The following is a 23,197-nucleotide window of genomic DNA, read 5'->3' as shown; positions in this document are numbered from 1 at the left end:
CAGAGAATCATACAGCATGGAAACAGCTTCACTGACCAAAATGTCTGACCCACTCTTGTCCAACCCACACTTGTCCAACCCACCCTATGTTTGGCAATTCAACTTCTCTTCTGTGCCAGTTCTCAATCATAGAATCGTACAGCATGGAAATATCTTCGCTGACCAAAATGTCCGACCCACTCTATTCCAACCCACACTTGTCCAACCCACACTTGTCCAACCCACCCTATGTTTGGTAATTCAACTTCTCTTCTGTGCCAGTTCTCAATCAGACAATCATATGGCATGGAAATAGCTTCACTGACCAAAATGTCCGACCCACTCTTGTCCAATCCACCCTATGTTTGGCAATTCAACTTTTCTTCCGTGCCAGTTCTCAGAATCATACAGCATGGACATAGCGTCACTGACCAAAATGTCCGACCCACTCTTGTCCAACCCACACTATCTTTGGCAATTCAACTTCCCTTCTGTGCCAGTTCTCAGTCATAGAATCATACAGCATGGACATAGCTTCACTGACCAAAATGTCTGACCCACTCTTGTCCAACCCACACTATCTTTGGCAATTCAACTTCCCTTCTGTGCCAGTTCTCAGTCATAGAATCATACAGCATGGACATAGCTTCACCGACCAAAATGTCCAACCCAATCTTGTCCAACCCGCACTTGTCCGACCCACCCTATGTTTGGCAATTCAACTTCTCTTCTGTGCCAGTTCTCAATCATGGAATCATACAGCATGGAAATGGCTTCACTGACCAAAATGTCCGACCCACTCTTGTCCAACCCACCCTATGTTTGGCAATTCAACTTCTCTTCTGTGCCAGTTCTCAATCATAGAATCATACAGCATGGAAATAGCTTCACTGACCAAAATGTCCGACCCACTCTTGTCCAACCCACACTTGTCCAACCCACCCTATCTTTGGCAATTCAACTTCTCTTCTGTACCAGTTCTCAATCATAGAATCATACTGCACGGAAATAGCTTCACTGACCAAAATGGCCGACCCACTCTTGTCCAACCCACACTTGTCCAACCCACCCTATGTTTGGCAATTCAACTTCTCTTCTGTGCCAGTTCTCATTCATTGAATCATACAGCAGGGAAATAGCTTCACTGAACAAAATGTCCAACCCACTCTTGTCCAACCAACAATTGTCCAACCCACACTTTGTTTGGCAATTCAACTTCTCTTCTGTGCCAGTTCTCAATCATAAAATCATACGGCATGGAAATAGCTTCACTGACCAAAATGTCCGACCCACTCTTGTCCAACCCACCCTATGTTTGGCAATTCAACTTCTCTTCTGTGCCAGTTCTCAATCATAGAATCATATGGCATGGAAATAGCTTCACTGACCAAAATGTCCGACCCACTCTTGTCCAACACACACTATGTTTGGCAATTCAACTTCTCTTCTGTGCCAGTTCTCAGAATCATACAGCATGGACATAGCTTCACTGACCAAAATGTCCAACTCACTCTTGTCCAACCCACCCTATGTTTGGCAATTCAACTTCTCTTCTGTGCCAGTTCTCAATCAGAGAATCATACAGCATGGAAATTACTTCACTGACCAAAATGTCTGACCCACTCTTGTCCAAACCACACTTGTCCAACCCACCCTATGTTTGGCAATTCAAATTTTCTTCTGTGCCAGATCTCAATCATAGAAGCATATAGCATGGAAATAGCTTCACTGACCAAAACGTCCCATCCACTATTGCCCAACCCACACTTGTCCAACCCACCCTATGTTTGGCAATTCAACATCTCTACTGTGACAGTTCTCAAACATAGAATCTTAAATTATGGTAATAGCTGAACTGACCAAAATGTCCGTCCTATTCTAGTCCAACCCACACTGGTCCAACCCACCCTAAGTTTGGCAATTCAACTTCTCTTCTGTGCCAGTTCTCAATCATGCTGCATGGAAATATCTTCACTGTCCAAAATATCTGACCCACTCTTGTCCAACCCACACTTGTCCAACCTACCCTATGTTTGGCAATTCAACTTCTCTTCAGTGCCAGTTCTCAATCATAGAATCATACAGCATGGAAATAGATGCACTGACCAAAATGTCCGACCAACTCTTGTCCAACCCACACTTGCCCAACCCACCCTATATTTGGCAATTCAACTTCTCTTCTTTGCCAGTCCTCAATCATAGAATCATACGGCATGGAAATAGCTTCACGGACCAAAATGTCTGACCCACTCTTGTCCAACGCACACCTGTCCAACCGACCCTATGTTTGGCAATTCAACTTCTCTTCTGTGCCAGTTCTCAGAATCATACAGCATGGACATAGCATCACTGACCAAAATGTCCGACCCACTCTTGTCCAACCCACACTATCTTTGGCAATTCAACTTCTATTCTGTGCCAGTTCTCAGTCATAAAATCATACAGCATGGAAATAGCTTCACTGACCAAAATGTCCGACCTACACTTGTACATCCCACACTTGTCCAACCCACCCTATGTTTGGCAATTCAACTTCTCTTCTGTGCCAGTTCTCAATCATAGAATCATACTGCACGGAAATATCTTCACTGACCAAAATGTCCGACCCACTCTTGTACAACCCACACTTGTCCAACCCACCCTATGTTTGGCAATTGAACTTCTCTTCTGTGACAGTTCTCAATCATAGAATCTTACAGCATGGGAATAGCTTCACTGACCAAAATGTCCGACGCTCTCTTGTCCAGACCACACTTGTCCAACCCACCCTATGTTTGGCAATTCAACTTCTCTTCTGTGCCAGTTCTCAATCATAGAATCTTACAGCATGGAAATAGCTTCACTGACCAAAATGTCTGTCCAATTCTTGTCCAACGCACACTTGTTCAACCCACCCTATGTTTGGCAATTCAACTTCTCTTCAGTGCCAGTTCTCAATCATGGAATCATACAGCATGGAAATAGCTTCACTGACCAAAATGTCCAACCCACACTTGTCCAACACACACTTGTCCAACCCACCCTATGTTTGGGAATTCAACTTCTCTTCTGTGCCAGTTCTCAATCATAATATCATACGGCATGGAAATAGCTTCACGGACTAAAATGTCCGACCCACTCTTGTCCAACCCACCCAATGTTTGGCAATTCAACTTCTCTTCTATGCCTGTTCTCAGTCATAGAATCATACAGCTGGGAAATAGCTTACCCAACAAAAATGTCCGACCCACTCTCGTCCAACCCACTCTCGTCCAACCCACACTTGTCCAATCCACCCTATGTTTGGCAAATTAACTTCTATTCTGTGCCAGTTCTCAATCATGGAATCATACAGCATGGAAATAGCTTCATTGACCAAAATGTCCAACCCACTCTTTTCCAACCGACACTTGTCCAACCCATCCTATGTTTGGCAATTCAACTTCTCTTCTGTGCCAGTTCTCAATCATAGAATCAAACAGCATGGAAATAGCTTCACTGACCAAAATGTCCGACCCACTTTTGTCCAACCCACACTTGTCCAACCCACCCTATCTTTGGCACTTCAACTTCTCTTCTGTGCCTGTTCTCAATCAGAGAATCATACAGCATGGAAATAGCTTCACAGACCAAAATGTCCGACCCACTCTTGTCCAACCCACACTTGTCCAACCCACCCTATGTTTGGCAATTCAACTTCTCTTCTGTGCCAGTTCTCAATCAGAGAATCATACAGCATGGAAATTACTTCACTGACCAAAATGTCTGACCCACTCTTGTCCAACCCACACTTGTCCAACCCGCCCTATGTTTGGCAATTCAAATTTTCTTCTGTGCAAGATCTCAATCATAGAAGCATATAGCATGGAAATAGCTTCACTGACCAAAACGTCCCATCCACAATTGCCCAACCCACACTTGTCCAACCCAACCTATGCTTGGCAATTCAACATCTCTACTGTGACAGGTCTCAAACATAGAATCTTAAATCATGGTAATAGCTGAACTGACCAAAATGTCCGTCCTATTCTAGTCCAACCCACACTGGTCCAACCCACCCTAAGTTTGGCAATTCAACTTCTCTTCTGTGCCAGTTCTCAATCATGGAATCATGCTGCATGGAAATATCTTCACTGTCCAAAATATCCGACCCACTCTTGTCCAACCCACACTTGTCCAACCCACCCTATGTTTGGCAATTCAACTTCTCTTCAGTGCCAGTTTTCAATCATAGAATCATACAGCATGGAAATAGATTCACTGACCAAAATGTCCGACCAACTCTTGTCCAACCCACACTTGCCCAACCCACCCTATGTTTGGCAATTCAACTTCTCTTCTTTGCCAGTCCTCAATCATAGAATCATACGGCATGGAAATAGCTTCACGGACCAAAATGTCCGACCCACTCTTGTCCAACGCACACCTGTCCAACCGACCCTATGTTTGGCAATTCAACTTCTCTTCTGTGCCAGTTCTCAGAATCATACAGCATGGACATAGCATCACTGACCAAAATGTCCGACCCACTCTTGTCCAACCCACACTATCTTTGGCAATTCAACTTCTCTTCTGTGCCAGTTCTCAATCATAGAATCATACTGCAAGGAAATATCTTCACTGACCAAAATGTCCGACCCACTATTGTACAACCCACACTTGTCCAACCCACCCTATGTTTGGCAATTGAACTTCTCTTCTGTGAGAGTTCTCAATCATAGAATCTTACAGCATGGGAATAGCTTCACTGACCAAAATGTCCGACGCTCTCTTGTCCAGACCACACTTGTCCAACCCACCCTATGTTTGGCAATTCAACTTCTCTTCCGTGCCAGTTCTCAATCATAGAATCTTACAGCATGGAAATAGCTTCACTGACCAAAATGTCTGTCCAATTCTTGTCCAAAGCACACTTGTTCAACCCACCCTATGTTTGGCAATTCAACTTCTCTTCTGTGCCATTCCTCAATCATGGAATCATACAGCATGGAAATAGCTTCACTGACCAAAATGTCCAACCCACTCTTGTCCAACCCACACTTGTCCAACCCACCCTATGTTTGGGAATTCAACTTCTCTTCTGTGCCAGTTCTCAATCATAGTATCATACGGCATGGAAATAGCTTCAAGGACTAAAATGTCCGACCCACTCTTGTCCAACCCACCCAATGTTTGGCTATTCAACTTCACTTCTGTGCCAGTTCTCAGTCATAGAATCATACAGCTGGGTAATAGCTTACCTGACCAAAATGTCCGACCCACTCTCGTCCAACCCACTCTCGTCCAACCCACACTTATCCAATCCACCCTATGTTTGGCAAATTAACTTCTATTCTGTGCCAGTTCTCAATCATGGAAGCATACAGCATGGAAATAGCTTCACTGACCAAAATGTCCAACCCACTCTTTTACAACCCACACTTGTCAAACCCATCCTATGTTTGGCAATTCAACTTCTCTCCTGTGCCATTTCTCAATCATAGAATCAAACAGCATGGAAATAGCTTCACTGACCAAAATGTCCGACCCACTTTTGTGCAACCCACACTTGTCCAACCCACCCTATCTTTGGCACTTCAACTTCTCTTCTCTGCCAGTTCTCAATCAGAGAATCATACAGCATGGAAATAGCTTCACTGACCAAAATGTCCGACCCACTTTTGTCCAACCCACGCTTGTCCAACCCACCCTATCTTTGGCACTTCAACTTCTCTTCTGTGCCAGTTCTCAATCATAGAATCATACAGCATGGAAATAGCTTCACTGACCAAAATGTCCGACCCACTCTATTCCAACCCACACTTGTCCAACCCACACTTGTCCAACCCACCCTATGTTTGGCAATTCAACTTCTCTTCTGTGCCAGTTCTCAATCATAGAATCATACAGCACGGAAATAGCTTCACTGACCAAAAAGTCCGACCGACTTTTGTCCAACCCACACTTGTCCAACCCACCCTATGTTTGGCAATTCAACTTCTCTTCTGTGCCAGTTCTCAGTCATAGAATCATACAGCAGGGAAATAGCTTCACTGACCAAAATGTCCAACCCACTCTTGTCCAACCAACAATTGTCCAACCCACACTTTGTTTGGCAATTCAACTTCTATTCTGTGCCAGTTCTCAATCATAAAATCATACGGCATGGAAATAGCTTCACAGACCAAAATGTCCGACCCACTCTTGTCCAACCCACCCTATGTTTGGCAATTCAACTTCTCTTCTGTGCCAGTTCTCAATCAGAGAATCATACAGCATGGAAATTACTTCACTGACCAAAATGTCTGACCCACTCTTGTCCAAACCACACTTGTCCAACCCACCCTATGTTTGGCAATTCAAATTTTCTTCTGTGCCAGATCTCAATCATAGAAGCATATAGCATGGAAATAGCTTCACTGACCAAAACGTCCCATCCACTATTGCCCAACCCACACTTGTCCAACCCACCCTATGTTTGGCAATTCAACATCTCTACTGTGACAGTTCTCAAACATAGAATCTTAAATTATGGTAATAGCTGAACTGACCAAAATGTCCGTCCTATTCTAGTCCAACCCACACTGGTCCAACCCACCCTAAGTTTGGCAATTCAACTTCTCTTCTGTGCCAGTTCTCAATCATGCTGCATGGAAATATATTCACTGTCCAAAATATCTGACCCACTCTTGTCCAACCCACACTTGTCCAACCTACCCTATGTTTGGCAATTCAACTTCTCTTCAGTGCCAGTTCTCAATCATAGAATCATACAGCATGGAAATAGATGCACTGACCAAAATGTCCGACCAACTCTTGTCCAACCCACACTTGCCCAACCCACCCTATATTTGGCAATTCAACTTCTCTTCTTTGCCAGTCCTCAATCATAGAATCATACGGCATGGAAATAGCTTCACGGACCAAAATGTCTGACCCACTCTTGTCCAACGCACACCTGTCCAACCGACCCTATGTTTGGCAATTCAACTTCTCTTCTGTGCCAGTTCTCAGAATCATACAGCATGGACATAGCATCACTGACCAAAATGTCCGACCCACTCTTGTCCAACCCACACTATCTTTGGCAATTCAACTTCTATTCTGTGCCAGTTCTCAGTCATAAAATCATACAGCATGGAAATAGCTTCACTGACCAAAATGTCCGACCTACACTTGTACATCCCACACTTGTCCAACCCACCCTATGTTTGGCAATTCAACTTCTCTTCTGTGCCAGTTCTCAATCATAGAATCATACTGCACGGAAATATCTTCACTGACCAAAATGTCCGACCCACTCTTGTACAACCCACACTTGTCCAACCCACCCTATGTTTGGCAATTGAACTTCTCTTCTGTGACAGTTCTCAATCATAGAATCTTACAGCATGGGAATAGCTTCACTGACCAAAATGTCCGATTCTCTCTTGTCCAGACCACACTTGTCCAACCCACCCTATGTTTGGCAATTCATCTTCTCTTCTGTGCCAGTTCTCAATCATAGAATCTTACAGCATGGAAATAGCTTCACTGACCAAAATGTCTGTCCAATTCTTGTCCAACGCACACTTGTTCAACCCACCCTATGTTTGGCAATTCAACTTCTCTTCAGTGCCAGTTCTCAATCATGGAATCATACAGCATGGAAATAGCTTCACTGACCAAAATGTCCAACCCACACTTGTCCAACACACACTTGTCCAACCCACCCTATGTTTGGGAATTCAACTTCTCTTCTGTGCCAGTTCTCAATCATAATATCATACGGCATGGAAATAGCTTCACGGACTAAAATGTCCGACCCACTCTTGTCCAACCCACCCAATGTTTGGCAATTCAACTTCTCTTCTGTGCCTGTTCTCAGTCATAGAATCATACAGCTGGGAAATAGCTTACCTAACAAAAATGTCCGACCCACTCTCGTCCAACCCACTCTCGTCCAACCCACACTTGTCCAATCCACCCTATGTTTGGCAAATTAACTTCTATTCTGTGCCAGTTCTCAATCATGGAATCATACAGCATGGAAATAGCTTCATTGACCAAAATGTCCAACCCACTCTTTTCCAACCGACACTTGTCCAACCCATCCTATGTTTGGCAATTCAACTTCTCTTCTGTGCCAGTTCTCAATCATAGAATCAAACAGCATGGAAATAGCTTCACTGACCAAAATGTCCGACCCACTTTTGTCCAACCCACACTTGTCCAACCCACCCTATCTTTGGCACTTCAACTTCTCTTCTGTGCCAGTTCTCAATCAGAGAATCATACAGCATGGAAATAGCTTCACAGACCAAAATGTCCGACCCACTCTTGTCCAACCCACACTTGTCCAACCCACCCTATGTTTGGCAATTCAACTTCTCTTCTGTGCCAGTTCTCAATCAGAGAATCATACAGCATGGAAATTACTTCACTGACCAAAATGTCTGACCCACTCTTGTCCAACCCACACTTGTCCAACCCGCCCTATGTTTGGCAATTCAAATTTTCTTCTGTGCAAGATCTCAATCATAGAAGCATATAGCATGGAAATAGCTTCACTGACCAAAACGTCCCATCCACAATTGCCCAACCCACACTTGTCCAACCCACCCTATGTTTGGCAATTCAACATCTCTACTGTGACAGGTCTCAAACATAGAATCTTAAATCATGGTAATAGCTGAACTGACCAAAATGTCCGTCCTATTCTAGTCCAACCCACACTGGTCCAACCCACCCTAAGTTTGGCAATTCAACTTCTCTTCTGTGCCAGTTCTCAATCATGGAATCATGCTGCATGGAAATATCTTCACTGTCCAAAATATCCGACCCACTCTTGTCCAACCCACACTTGTCCAACCCACCCTATGTTTGGCAATTCAACTTCTCTTCAGTGCCAGTTTTCAATCATAGAATCATACAGCATGGAAATAGATTCACTGACCAAAATGTCCGACCAACTCTTGTCCAACCCACACTTGCCCAACCCACCCTATGTTTGGCAATTCAACTTCTCTTCTTTGCCAGTCCTCAATCATAGAATCATACGGCATGGAAATAGCTTCACGGACCAAAATGTCCGACCCACTCTTGTCCAACGCACACCTGTCCAACCGACCCTATGTTTGGCAATTCAACTTCTCTTCTGTGCCAGTTCTCAGAATCATACAGCATGGACATAGCATCACTGACCAAAATGTCCGACCCACTCTTGTCCAACCCACACTATCTTTGGCAATTCAACTTCTCTTCTGTGCCAGTTCTCAATCATAGAATCATACTGCAAGGAAATATCTTCACTGACCAAAATGTCCGACCCACTATTGTACAACCCACACTTGTCCAACCCACCCTATGTTTGGCAATTGAACTTCTCTTCTGTGAGAGTTCTCAATCATAGAATCTTACAGCATGGGAATAGCTTCACTGACCAAAATGTCCGACGCTCTCTTGTCCAGACCACACTTGTCCAACCCACCCTATGTTTGGCAATTCAACTTCTCTTCCGTGCCAGTTCTCAATCATAGAATCTTACAGCATGGAAATAGCTTCACTGACCAAAATGTCTGTCCAATTCTTGTCCAAAGCACACTTGTTCAACCCACCCTATGTTTGGCAATTCAACTTCTCTTCTGTGCCATTCCTCAATCATGGAATCATACAGCATGGAAATAGCTTCACTGACCAAAATGTCCAACCCACTCTTGTCCAACCCACACTTGTCCAACCCACCCTATGTTTGGGAATTCAACTTCTCTTCTGTGCCAGTTCTCAATCATAGTATCATACGGCATGGAAATAGCTTCAAGGACTAAAATGTCCGACCCACTCTTGTCCAACCCACCCAATGTTTGGCTATTCAACTTCACTTCTGTGCCAGTTCTCAGTCATAGAATCATACAGCTGGGTAATAGCTTACCTGACCAAAATGTCCGACCCACTCTCGTCCAACCCACTCTCGTCCAACCCACACTTATCCAATCCACCCTATGTTTGGCAAATTAACTTCTATTCTGTGCCAGTTCTCAATCATGGAAGCATACAGCATGGAAATAGCTTCACTGACCAAAATGTCCAACCCACTCTTTTACAACCCACACTTGTCAAACCCATCCTATGTTTGGCAATTCAACTTCTCTCCTGTGCCATTTCTCAATCATAGAATCAAACAGCATGGAAATAGCTTCACTGACCAAAATGTCCGACCCACTTTTGTCCAACCCACACTTGTCCAACCCACCCTATCTTTGGCACTTCAACTTCTCTTCTCTGCCAGTTCTCAATCAGAGAATCATACAGCATGGAAATAGCTTCACTGACCAAAACGTCTGACCCACTATTGCCCAACCCACACTTGTCCAACCCACCCTATGTTTGGCAATTCAACATCTCTTCTGTGACAGTTCTCAAACATAGAATCTTACAGCATGTAATAGCTGAACTGACCAAAATGTCCGACCCACTCTTGTCCAACCCACACTTGTCCAACCCGGCCTATGTTTGGCAATTCAACATCTCGTCTGTGAAAGTTCTCAATCATAGAATCTTACAGCATGGTAATATCTGAACTGACCAAAATGTCCGTCCCATTCTTGTCCAACCCACACTTGTCCAACCCACCCTATGTTTGGCAATTCAACTTCTCTTCTGTGCCAGTTCTCAATCAAGGAATCATACTGCATGGAAATATCTTCACTGTCCAAAATGTCAGACCCACTCTTGTCCAACCCACCCTATGTTTGGCAATTCAACTTCTCTTCTGTGCCAGTTCTCAGTCATAGCATCATACAGCAGGGAAATAGCTTCACTGACCAAAATGCCCGACCCTCTCTCTTCCAACCCACAATTGTCCAACCCACAATTGTCCAACCCACCCTATGTTTGGCAATTCAACTTCTCTTCTGTGCCAGTTCTCAATCATAGAATCATACAGCATGGAAATAGCTTCACTAACCAAAATGTCCAACCCACTCTTTTCTAACGCACACTTGTCCAACCCACCCTATGTTTGGCAATTCAACTTCTCTTCTGTGCCAGTTCTCAATCATAGAATCATACAGCATGGAAATAGCTTCACTGACCAAAATGTCCGACCCACTCTTGTCCAAACCACACTTGTCCAACCCACCCTACCTTTGACAATTCAACTTGATTTCTGTGCCAGTTCTCAGTGATAGAATCATACAGCATGGACATAGCTTGACTGTCCAAAATGTCCGACCCACTCTTGTCCAACCCACCCCATCTTTGGCAATTCAACTTCCCTTCTGTGCCAGTTCTCAGTCATAGAATCATACAACATGAAAATAGCTTCACTGACCAAAATGTCCGACCAACTCTTATCCAACCCACACTTGTCCATCCCACCCTATGTTTTGCTATTCAACTTATCTTCTGTGCCAGTTCTCATTCATCGAATCTTACAGCATGGAAATAGATTCACTAAGCAAAATTTCCGACCCACTCTTGTCCAACCCACCCTATTTTTGGCAATTCAACTTCTCTTCTGTGCCAGTTCTCAGTCATAGAATCATACAGCATGGAAATAGCTTCACTGACCAAAATATGCGACCCACTCTTGTCCAACCCACAATTTTCCACCACACCATATGTTTGGTAATTCAACTTCTCTTTTGTGCCAGTTCTCATTCATAGAATCATACAGCATGGAAATATCTTCACTGAGCAAAATTTCCGACCCACTCTTGTCCAACACGCTCTATGTTTTGCAATTCAACTTCTCTTCTGTGCCAGTTCTCAGTCATAGAATCATACAGCATGGAAATAGCTTCACTGACCAAATTGTTCGACCCACTCTTGTCCCACCCACACTTGTCCAACCCACCCTATGTATGACAATTCAACTTCTATTCTGTGCCAGTTCTCAGTCATAGCATCATACAGCAGGGAAATAGCTTCACTGACCAAAATGCCCGACCCTCTCTCTTCCAACCCACAATTGTCCAACCCACAATTGTCCAACCAACCCTATGTTTGGCAATTCAACTTCTCTTCTGTGCCAGTTCTCAATCATAGAATCATACAGCATGGAAATAGAATCACTGACCAAAATGTCCGACCCACTCTATTCCAACCCACCCTATGTTTGGCAATTCAACTTCTCTTCTGTGCCAGTTCTCAATCATAGAATCATACAGCATGGAAATAGCTTCACTGACCAAAATGTCCGACCCACTCTTGTCCAACCCACACTTGTCCAACCCACCCTATGTTTGGCAATTCAACTTCTCTTCTGTGCCAGTTCTCAATCAAGGAATCATACTGCATGGAAATATCTTCACTGTCCAAAATGTCAGACCCACTCTTGTCCAACCCACCCTATGTTTGGCAATTCAACTTCTCTTCTGTGCCAGTTCTCATTCATAGCATCATACAGCAGGGAAATAGCTTCACTGACCAAAATGCCCGATCCTCTCTCTTCCAACCCACAATTGTCCAACCCACAATTGTCCAACCAACCCTATGTTTGGCAATTCAACTTCTCTTCTGTGCCAGTTCTCAATCATAGAATCATATAGCATGGAAATAGCTTCACTAACCAAAATGTCCAACCCACTCTTTTCTAACGCACACTTGTCCAACCCATCCTATGTTTGGCAATTCAACTTCCCTTCTGTGCCAGTTCTCAGTCATAGAATCATACAGCATGAAAATAGCTTCACTGACCAAAATGTCCGACCAACTCTGATCCAACCCACACTTGTCCAGCCCACCCTATGTTTGGCTATTCAACTTATCTTCTGTGCCAGTTCTAATTCATAGAATCATACAGCATGGAAATAGCTTCACTGAGCAAAATTTCCGACCCACTCTTGTCCAACCCACCCTATCTTTGGCAATTCAACTTCTCTTACTTCTCTTCTGTGCCAGTACTCAATCATGGAATCATACAGCATGGAAATAGCTTCACTGACCAAAACGTCTGACCCACTCTTGTCCCACCCACACTTGTCCAACCCACCCTATGTTTGACAATTCAACTTCTCTTCTGTGCCAATTCTCAATCATAGAATCATACAGCATGGAAATAGCTTCGCTGACCAAAATATCCCACCAACATTTTTCCAACCCACACTTGTCCAACCCACCCTATCTTTGGCAATTGAAATTCTCTTCTGTGCCAGTTCTCAATCATAGAGTCATACAGCATGGAAATAGCTTCACTGACCAAAATATCCGACCCACTCTTGTCCAACCCTTACTTGTCCAGCCCACCCTATGTTTGGCAATTCAACTTCTCTTCTGTGCCAGTTCTCAATCATAGAATCATGCAGCATGGAAATAACTTCACTGACCAAAATGTCCGACCCACTCTTGTCCAACCCACCCTATCTTTGGCAATTCAACTTCTCTTCTGTGCCAGTACTCAATCATGGAATCATACAGCATGGAAATATCTTCACTGACCAAAACGTCTGACCCACTCTTGTCCCACCCACACTTGTCCAACCCACCCTATGTTTGACAATTCAACTTCTATTCTGTGCCAGTTCTCAATCATAGAATCATACAGCATGGAAATAGCTTCACTCACCAAAATGTCCAACCCACTCTATTCCAACCCACCCTATGTTTGACAATTCAACTTCTCTTCTGTGCCAGTTCTCAATCATAGAATCATACAGCATGGAAATAGCTTCACTGACCAAAATGTCCGACCCACTCTTGTCCAACCCACACTTGTCCAATCCGGCCTATGTTTGGCAATTCAACTTCTCTACTGTGCCAGTTCTCAATGAGAATCTTACAGCATAGAAATAGCTGAACTGTCCAAAATGTCCGACCCACTCTTGTCCAACCCAGATTTGTCCAACCCACACTATGTTTGGAAATTCAACTTCTCTTCTGTGCCAGTTCTCAATCATAGAATCATACAGCATGGAAATAGCTTCACTGACCAAAACGTCCGATCCACTATTGCCCAACCCACACTTGTCCAACCCACCCTATGTTTGGCAATTCAACATCTCTTCTGTGACAGTTCTCAATCATAGAATCTTACAGCATGGTAATAGCTGAACTGACCAAAATGTCCGTCCCATTCTTGTCCAACCCACACTTGTCCAACCCACCCTATGTTTGACAATTCAACTTCTATTCTGTGCCAGTACTCAATCGTGGAATCATACAGCATGGAAATAGCTTCACTCACCAAAATGCCAGACGCACTCTTGTCCAACCCACTCTTGTCCAACACGCTCAATGTTTTGCAATTCAACTTCTCTTCTGTGCCAGTTCTCAGTCATAGAATCATACAGCATGGAAATAGCTTCACTTACCAAATTGTTCGACCAACTCTTGTCCAACCCACACTTGTCCAGCCCACCCTCTGTTTGGCAATTCAACTCCTCTTCTGTGCCAGTTCTCATTCATAGAATCATACTGCATGGAAATATCTACACTGATCAAAATATCCGACCCACTATTGTCCAACACGCTCTATGTTTTGCAATTCAACTTCTCTTCTGTGCCAGTTCTCAGTCATAGAATCATACAGCATGGAAATAGCTTCACTGACCAAAATGTCCGACGAACTCTTGTCCAAACCACACTTGTCCAGCCCACCCTATGTTTTGCAATTCAACTTCTCTTCTGTGCCAGTACTAAATCATGGAATCATACAGCATGGAAATAGCTTCACTGACGAAAACGTCTGACCCACTCTTCTCCCACCCACACTTGTCCAACCCACCCTATGTTTGGCAATTCAACTTATATTCTGTGCCAGTTCTCAATCATAGAATCATACAGCATGAAAATAGCTTCAATGACCAAAATGTCCGACCAACTCTTATTCAACCCACACTTGTCCATCCCACCCATTGTTTTGCTATTCAACTTATCTTCTGTGCCAGTTCTCATTCATAGAATCATACAGCATGGAAATAGCTTCACTAATCAAAATTTCCGACCCACTCTTGTCCAACCCACCCTATTTTGGGCAATTCAACTTCTCTTCTGTGCCAGTTCTCAGTCATAGAATCATACAGCATGGAAATAGCTCACTGACCAAAATGTCCGAACCACTCTTGTCCAACCCACACATGTCCAATACACCCTATGTTTGGCAAATCTACTTCTCTGCTGTGCCATTTCTCAGTCATAGAATCATTCAACATGGAAATAGCTTCACTGACCAAAATATGCGACCCACTCTTGTCCAACCCACAATTTTCCACCGCACCATATGTTTGGTAATTCACCTTCTCTTCTGTGCCAGTTCTCAGTCATAGAATCATACAGCATGGAAATAGCTTCACTGACCAAATTGTTTGACCCACTCTTGTCCAACCCACACTTGTTCAGCCCACCCTATGTTTGGCATTTCAACCTCTCTTCTGTGATAGTTCTCAATCATAGAATCATACAGCATGGGAATAGCTTCACTGACCAAAATATCCGACACAATCTTGTCCAACCCTTACTTGTCCAGCCCACCCTATGTTTGGCAATTGAACTTCTCTTCTGTGCCAGTTCTCAATCATAGAATCATGCAGCATGGAAATAACTTCACTGACCAAAATGTCCGACCCACTCTTGTCCAACCCACCCTATCTTTGGCAATTCAACTTCTCTTCTGTGCCAGTACTCAATCATGGAATCATACAGCATGGAAATAGCTTCACTGACCAAAACGTCTGACCCACTCTTGTCCCACCCACACTTGTCCAACCCACCCTATGTTTGACAATTCAACTTCTATTCTGTGCCAGTACTCAATCAAAGAATCATACAGCATGGAAATAGCTTGACTGACCAAAATGTCCGACCCACTCTATTCCAACCCACCCTATGTTTGGCAATTCAACTTCTCTTCTGTGCCAGTTCTCAATCATAGAATCATACAGCATGGAAATACCTTCGCTGACCAAAATATCCCACCCACTTTTTTCCAACCCACACTTGTCCAACCCACCCTATCTTTGGCATTCAACTTCTCTTCTGTGCCAGTTCTCAATCATAGAGTCATACAGCATGGAAATAGCTTCCCTGACCAAAATGTCTGACGCACTCTTGTCCAACCCACACTTGTCCAACCCACCCTATGTTTGGCAATTCAACTTATATTCTGTGCCAGTTCTCAATCATAGAATCATACAGCATGAAAATAGCTTCACTGACCAAAATGTCCGATCAACTCTTATTCAACCCACACTCGTCCATCCCACCCATTGTTTTGCTATTCAACTTCTCTTCTGTGCCAGTACTAAATCATGGAATCATACAGCATGGAAATATCTTCACTGACGAAAACGTCTGACCCACTCTTCTCCCACCCACACTTGTCCAACCCACCCTATGTTTGGCAATTCAACTTATATTCTGTGCCAGTTCTCAATCATAGAATCATACAGCATGAAAATAGCTTCACTGACCAAAATGTCCGACCAACTCTTATTCAACCCACACTTGTCCATCCCACCCATTGTTTTGCTATTCAACTTATCTTCTGTGCCAGTTCTCATTCATAGAATCATACAGCATGGAAATAGCTTCACTAATCAAAATTTCCGACCCACTCTTGTCCAACCCACCCTATTTTGGGCAATTCAACTTCTCTTCTGTGCCAGTTCTCAGTCATAGAATCATACAGCATGGAAATAGCTCACTGACCAAAATGTCCGAACCACTCTTGTCCAACCCACACATGTCCAATACACCCTATGTTTGGCAAATCTACTTCTCTGCTGTGCCATTTCTCAGTCATAGAATCATTCAACATGGAAATAGCTTCACTGACCAAAATATGCGACCCACTCTTGTCCAACCCACAATTTTCCACCGCACCATATGTTTGGTAATTCACCTTCTCTTCTGTGCCAGTTCTCAGTCATAGAATCATACAGCATGGAAATAGCTTCACTGACCAAATTGTTTGACCCACTCTTGTCCAACCCACACTTGTTCAGCCCACCCTATGTTTGGCATTTCAACCTCTCTTCTGTGATAGTTCTCAATCATAGAATCATACAGCATGGGAATAGCTTCACTGACCAAAATATCCGACACAATCTTGTCCAACCCTTACTTGTCCAGCCCACCCTATGTTTGGCAATTGAACTTCTCTTCTGTGCCAGTTCTCAATCATAGAATCATGCAGCATGGAAATAACTTCACTGACCAAAATGTCCGACCCACTCTTGTCCAACCCACCCTATCTTTGGCAATTCAACTTCTCTTCTGTGCCAGTACTCAATCATGGAATCATACAGCATGGAAATAGCTTCACTGACCAAAACGTCTGACCCACTCTTGTCCCACCCACACTTGTCCAACCCACCCTATGTTTGACAATTCAACTTCTATTCTGTGCCAGTACTCAATCAAAGAATCATACAGCATGGAAATAGCTTGACTGACCAAAATGTCCGACCCACTCTATTCCAACCCACCCTATGTTTGGCAATTCAACTTCTCTTCTGTGCCAGTTCTCAATCATAGAATCATACAGCATGGAAATACCTTCGCTGACCAAAATATCCCACCCACTTTTTTCCAACCCACACTTGTCCAACCCACCCTATCTTTGGCATTCAACTTCTCTTCTGTGCCAGTTCTCAATCATAGAGTCATACAGCATGGAAATAGCTTCCCTGACCAAAATGTCTGACGCACTCTTGTCCAACCCACACTTGTCCAACCCACCCTATGTTTGGCAATTCAACTTATATTCTGTGCCAGTTCTCAATCATAGAATCATACAGCATGAAAATAGCTTCACTGACCAAAATGTCTGACCAACTCTTATTCAACCCACACTCGTCCATCCCACCCATTGTTTTGCTATTCAACTTCTCTTCTGTGCCAGTACTAAATCATGGAATCATACAGCATGGAAATATCTTCACTGACGAAAACGTCTGACCCACTCTTCTCCCACCCACACTTGTCCAACCCACCCTATGTTTGGCAATTCAACTTATATTCTGTGCCAGTTCTCAATCATAGAATCATACAGCATGAAAATAGCTTCACTGACCAAAATGTCCGACCAACTCTTATTCAACCCACACTTGTCCATCCCACCCATTGTTTTGCTATTCAACTTATCTTCTGTGCCAGTTCTCATTCATAGAATCATACAGCATGGAAATAGCTTCACTAATCAAAATTTCCGACCCACTCTTGTCCAACCCACCCTATTTTGGGCAATTCAACTTCTCTTCTGTGCCAGTTCTCAGTCATAGAATCATACAGCATGGAAATAGCTCACTGACCAAAATGTCCGAACCACTCTTGTCCAACCCACACATGTCCAATACACCCTATGTTTGGCAAATCTACTTCTCTGCGGTGCCATTTCTCAGTCATAGAATCATTCAACATGGAAATAGCTTCACTGACCAAAATATGCGACCCACTCTTGTCCAACCCACAATTTTCCACCGCACCATATGTTTGGTAATTCACCTTCTCTTCTGTGCCAGTTCTCAGTCGTAGAATCATACAGCATGGAAATAGCTTCACTGACCAAATTGTTCGACCCACTCTTGTCCAACCCACACTTGTTCAGCCCACCCTATGTTTGGCATTTCAACCTCTCTTCTGTGATAGTTCTCAATCATAGAATCATACAGCATGGGAATAGCTTCACTGACCAAAATATCCGACACAATCTTGTCCAACCCTTACTTGTCCAGCCCACCCTATGTTTGGCAATTGAACTTCTCTTCTGTGCCAGTTCTCAATCATAGAATCATGCAGCATGGAAATAACTTCACTGACCAAAATGTCCGACCCACTCTTGTCCAACCCACCCTATCTTTGGCAATTCAACTTCTCTTCTGTGCCAGTACTCAATCATGGAATCATACAGCATGGAAATAGCTTCACTGACCAAAACGTCTGACCCACTCTTGTCCCACCCACACTTGTCCAACCCACCCTATGTTTGACAATTCAACTTCTACTCTGTGCCAGTACACAATCAAAGAATCATACAGCATGGAAATAGCTTGACTGACCAAAATGTCCGACCCACTCTATTCCAACCCACCCTATGTTTGGCAATTCAACTTCTCTTCTGTGCCAGTTCTCAATCATAGAATCATACAGCATGGAAATACCTTCGCAGACCAAAATATCCCACCCACTTTTTTCCAACCCACACTTGTCCAACCCACCCTATCTTTGGCATTCAACTTCTCTTCTGTGCCAGTTCTCAATCATAGAGTCATACAGCATGGAAATAGCTTCCCTGACCAAAATGTCTGACGCACTCTTGTCCAACCCACACTTGTCCAACCCACCCTATGTTTGGCAATTCAACTTTTCTTCTGTGCCACTTCTCAATCGTAGATTCATACAGCATGGAAATAGCTTCACTGACCAAAATGTCCGACCCACTCTTGTCCAACCCACACTTGTCCAACCCGGCCTATATTTGGCAATTCAAATTCTCTATTGTGGCAGTTCTCAATCATAGAATCTTACAGTATGGAAATAGCTGAACTGACCAAAATATCCGACCCACTCTTGTCCAACCTACACTTGTCCAACCCACCCTATGTTTGGCAATTCAACTTCTCTTCTGTGCCAGTTCTCAATCAAGGAATCATACTGCATGGAAATATCTTCACTGTCCAAAATGTCAGACCCACTCTTGTCCAACCCACCCTATGTTTGGCAATTCAACTTCTCTTCTGTGCCAGTTCTCAGTCATAGCATCATACAGCAGGGAAATAGCTTCACTGACCAAAATGCCCGACCCTCTCTCTTCCAACCCACAATTGTCCAACCCACAATTGTCCAACCAACCCTATGTTTGGCAATTCAACTTCTCTTCTGTGCCAGTTCTCAATCATAGAATCATACAGCATGGAAATAGAATCACTGACCAAAATGTCCGACCCACTCTATTCCAACCCACCCTATGTTTGGCAATTCAACTTCTCTTCTGTGCCAGTTCTCAATCATAGAATCATACAGCATGGAAATACCTTCGCTGACCAAAATATCCCACCCACTTTTTTCCAACCCACACTTGTCCAACCCACCCTATCTTTGGCAGTTCAACTTCTCTTCTGCGCCAGTTCTCAATCATAGAGTCATACAGCATGGAAATTGCTACCCTGACCAAAATGTCTGACGCACTCTTGTCCAACCCACACTTGTCCAACCCACCCTATGTTTGGCAATTCAACTTTTCTTCTGCACCACTTCTCAATCGTAGAATCATACAGCATGGAAATAGCTTCACTGACCAAAATGTCCGACTCACTCTTGTCCAACCCACACTTGTCCAACCCGGCCTATGTTTGGCAATTCAACTTCTCTACTGTGCCAGTTCTCAATCATAGAATCTTACAGTATGGAAATAGCTGAACTGACCAAAATGTCCGACCCACTCTTGTCCAACCCACATTTGTCCAACCCACACTATGTTTGGCAATTCAAATTCTCTTCTGTGCCACTTCTCAATCATAGAATCATACAGCATGGAAATAGCTTCACTGACCAAAACGTCCGACCCACTTTTGTCCAACCCACACTTGTCCAACCCACCCTATCTTTGGCACTTCAACTTCTCTTCTGTGCCAGTTCTCAATCATAGAATCATACAGCATGGAAATAGCTTCACTGACCAAAATGTCCGACCCACTCTATTCCAACCCACACTTGTCCAACCCACACTTGTCCAACCCACCCTATGTTTGGCAATTCAACTTCTCTTCTGTGCCAGTTCTCAATCATAGAATCATACAGCACGGAAATAGCTTCACTGACCAAAAAGTCCGACCGACTTTTGTCCAACCCACACTTGTCCAACCCACCCTATGTTTGGCAATTCAACTTCTCTTCTGTGCCAGTTCTCAGTCATAGAATCATACAGCAGGGAAATAGCTTCACTGACCAAAATGTCCAACCCACTCTTGTCCAACCAACAATTGTCCAACCCACACTTTGTTTGGCAATTCAACTTCTATTCTGTGCCAGTTCTCAATCATAAAATCATACGGCATGGAAATAGCTTCACAGACCAAAATGTCCGACCCACTCTTGTCCAACCCACCCTATGTTTGGCAATTCAACTTCTCTTCTGTGCCAGTTCTCAATCAGTGAATCATACAGCATGGAAATTACTTCACTGACCAAAATGTCTGACCCACTCTTGTCCAACCCACACTTGTCCAACCCACCCTATGTTTGGCAATTCAAATTTTCTTCTGTGCCAGATCTCAATCATAGAAGCATATAGCATGGAAATAGCTTCACTGACCAAAACGTCCCATCCACTATTGCCCAACCCACACTTGTCCAACCCACCCTATGTTTGGCAATTCAACATCTCTACTGTGACAGTTCTCAAACATAGAATCTTAAATCATGGTAATAGCTGAACTGACCAAAATGTCCGTCCTATTCTAGTCCAACCCACACTGGTCCAACCCACCCTAAGTTTGGCAATTCAACTTCTCTTCTGTGCCAGTTCTCAATCATGGAATCATGCTGCATGGAAATATCTTCACTGTCCAAAATATCCGACCCACCCTTGTCCAACTCACACTTGTCCAACCCACCCTATGTTTGGCAATTCAACTTCTCTTCAGTGCCAGTTCTCAATCATAGAATCATACAGCATGGAAATAGATTCATTGACCAAAATGTCCGACCAACTCTTGTCCAACCCACACTTGCCCAACCCACCCTATGCTTGGCAATTCAACTTCTCTTCTTTGCCAGTCCTCAATCATAGAATCATACGTCATGGAAATAGCTTCACGGACCAAAATGTCCGACCCACACTTGTCCAACGCACACCTGTCCAACCGACCCTATGTTTGGCAATTCAACTTCTCTTCTGTGCCAGTTCTCAGAATCATACAGCATGGACATAGCATCACTAACCAAAATGTCTGACCCACTCTTGTCCAACGCACACCTGTCCAACCGACCCTATGTTTGACAATTCAACTTCTCTTCTGTGCCAGTTCTCAGAATCATACAGCATGGACATAGCATCACTAACCAAAATGTCCGACCCACACTTGTCCAACCCGGCCTATGTTTGGCAATTCAACTTCTCTACTGTGCCAGTTCTCAATCATAGAATCTTACAGTATGGAAATAGCTGAACTGACCAAAATGTCCGACCCACTCTTGTCCAACCCACATTTGTCCAACCCACACTATGTTTGGCAATTCAAATTCTCTTCTGTGCCACTTCTCAATCATAGAATCATACAGCATGGAAATAGCTTCACTGACCAAAACGTCCGACCCACTTTTGTCCAACCCACACTTGTCCAACCCACCCTATCTTTGGCACTTCAACTTCTCTTCTGTGCCAGTTCTCAATCATAGAATCATACAGCATGGAAATAGCTTCACTGACCAAAATGTCCGACCCTCTCTATTCCAACCCACACTTGTCCAATCCACACTTGTCCAACCCACCCTATGTTTGGCAATTCAACTTCTCTTCTGTGCCAGTTCTCAATCATAGAATCATACAGCACGGAAATAGCTTCACTGACCAAAAAGTCCGACCGACTTTTGTCCAACCCACACTTGTCCAACCCACCCTATGTTTGGCAATTCAACTTCTCTTCTGTGCCAGTTCTCAGTCATAGAATCATACAGCAGGGAAATAGCTTCACTGACCAAAATGTCCAACCCACTCTTGTCCAACCAACAATTGTCCAACCCACACTTTGTTTGGCAATTCAACTTCTATTCTGTGCCAGTTCTCAATCATAAAATCATACGGCATGGAAATAGCTTCACAGACCAAAATGTCCGACCCACTCTTGTCCAACCCACCCTATGTTTGGGAATTCAACTTCTCTTCTGTGCCAGTTCTCAATCAGAGAATCATACAGCATGGAAATTACTTCACTGACCAAAATGTCTGACCCACTCTTGTCCAACCCACACTTGTCCAACCCACCCTATGTTTGGCAATTCAAATTTTCTTCTGTGCCAGATCTCAATCATAGAAGCATATAGCATGGAAATATCTTCACTGACCAAAACGTCCCATCCACTATTGCCCAACCCACACTTGTCCAACCCACCCTATGTTTGGCAATTCAACATCTCTACTGTGACAGTTCTCAAACATATAATCTTAAATCATGGTAATAGCTGAACTGACCAAAATGTCCGTCCTATTCTAGTCCAACCCACACTGGTCCAACCCACCCTAAGTTTGGCAATTCAACTTCTCTTCTGTGCCAGTTCTCAATCATAGAATCATACTGCATGGAAATATCTTCACTGACCAAAATGTCCGACCCACTATTGT

At 43.7% G+C, this 23,197-nt stretch overlaps 1 protein-coding gene across 13 annotated transcripts in view; it reads left to right on the top strand.

Moving 5' to 3' along the window:
• Positions 1 to 23,197, top strand: part of LOC138755303 (receptor-type tyrosine-protein phosphatase delta) — a 1,191,445-nt gene that overhangs the window by 644,476 nt on the left and 523,772 nt on the right. The gene's annotated exons all lie outside the window — the stretch shown is intronic.

The sequence above is a fragment of the Narcine bancroftii genome, chromosome 1, assembly GCF_036971445.1.
Source record: "Narcine bancroftii isolate sNarBan1 chromosome 1, sNarBan1.hap1, whole genome shotgun sequence".
In the NCBI taxonomy this organism is placed as follows: Eukaryota; Metazoa; Chordata; class Chondrichthyes; order Torpediniformes; family Narcinidae; genus Narcine; species Narcine bancroftii.
Note: the sequence above shows the minus strand (reverse complement) of the source record. Positions and strands in the feature narration are given on the sequence as shown.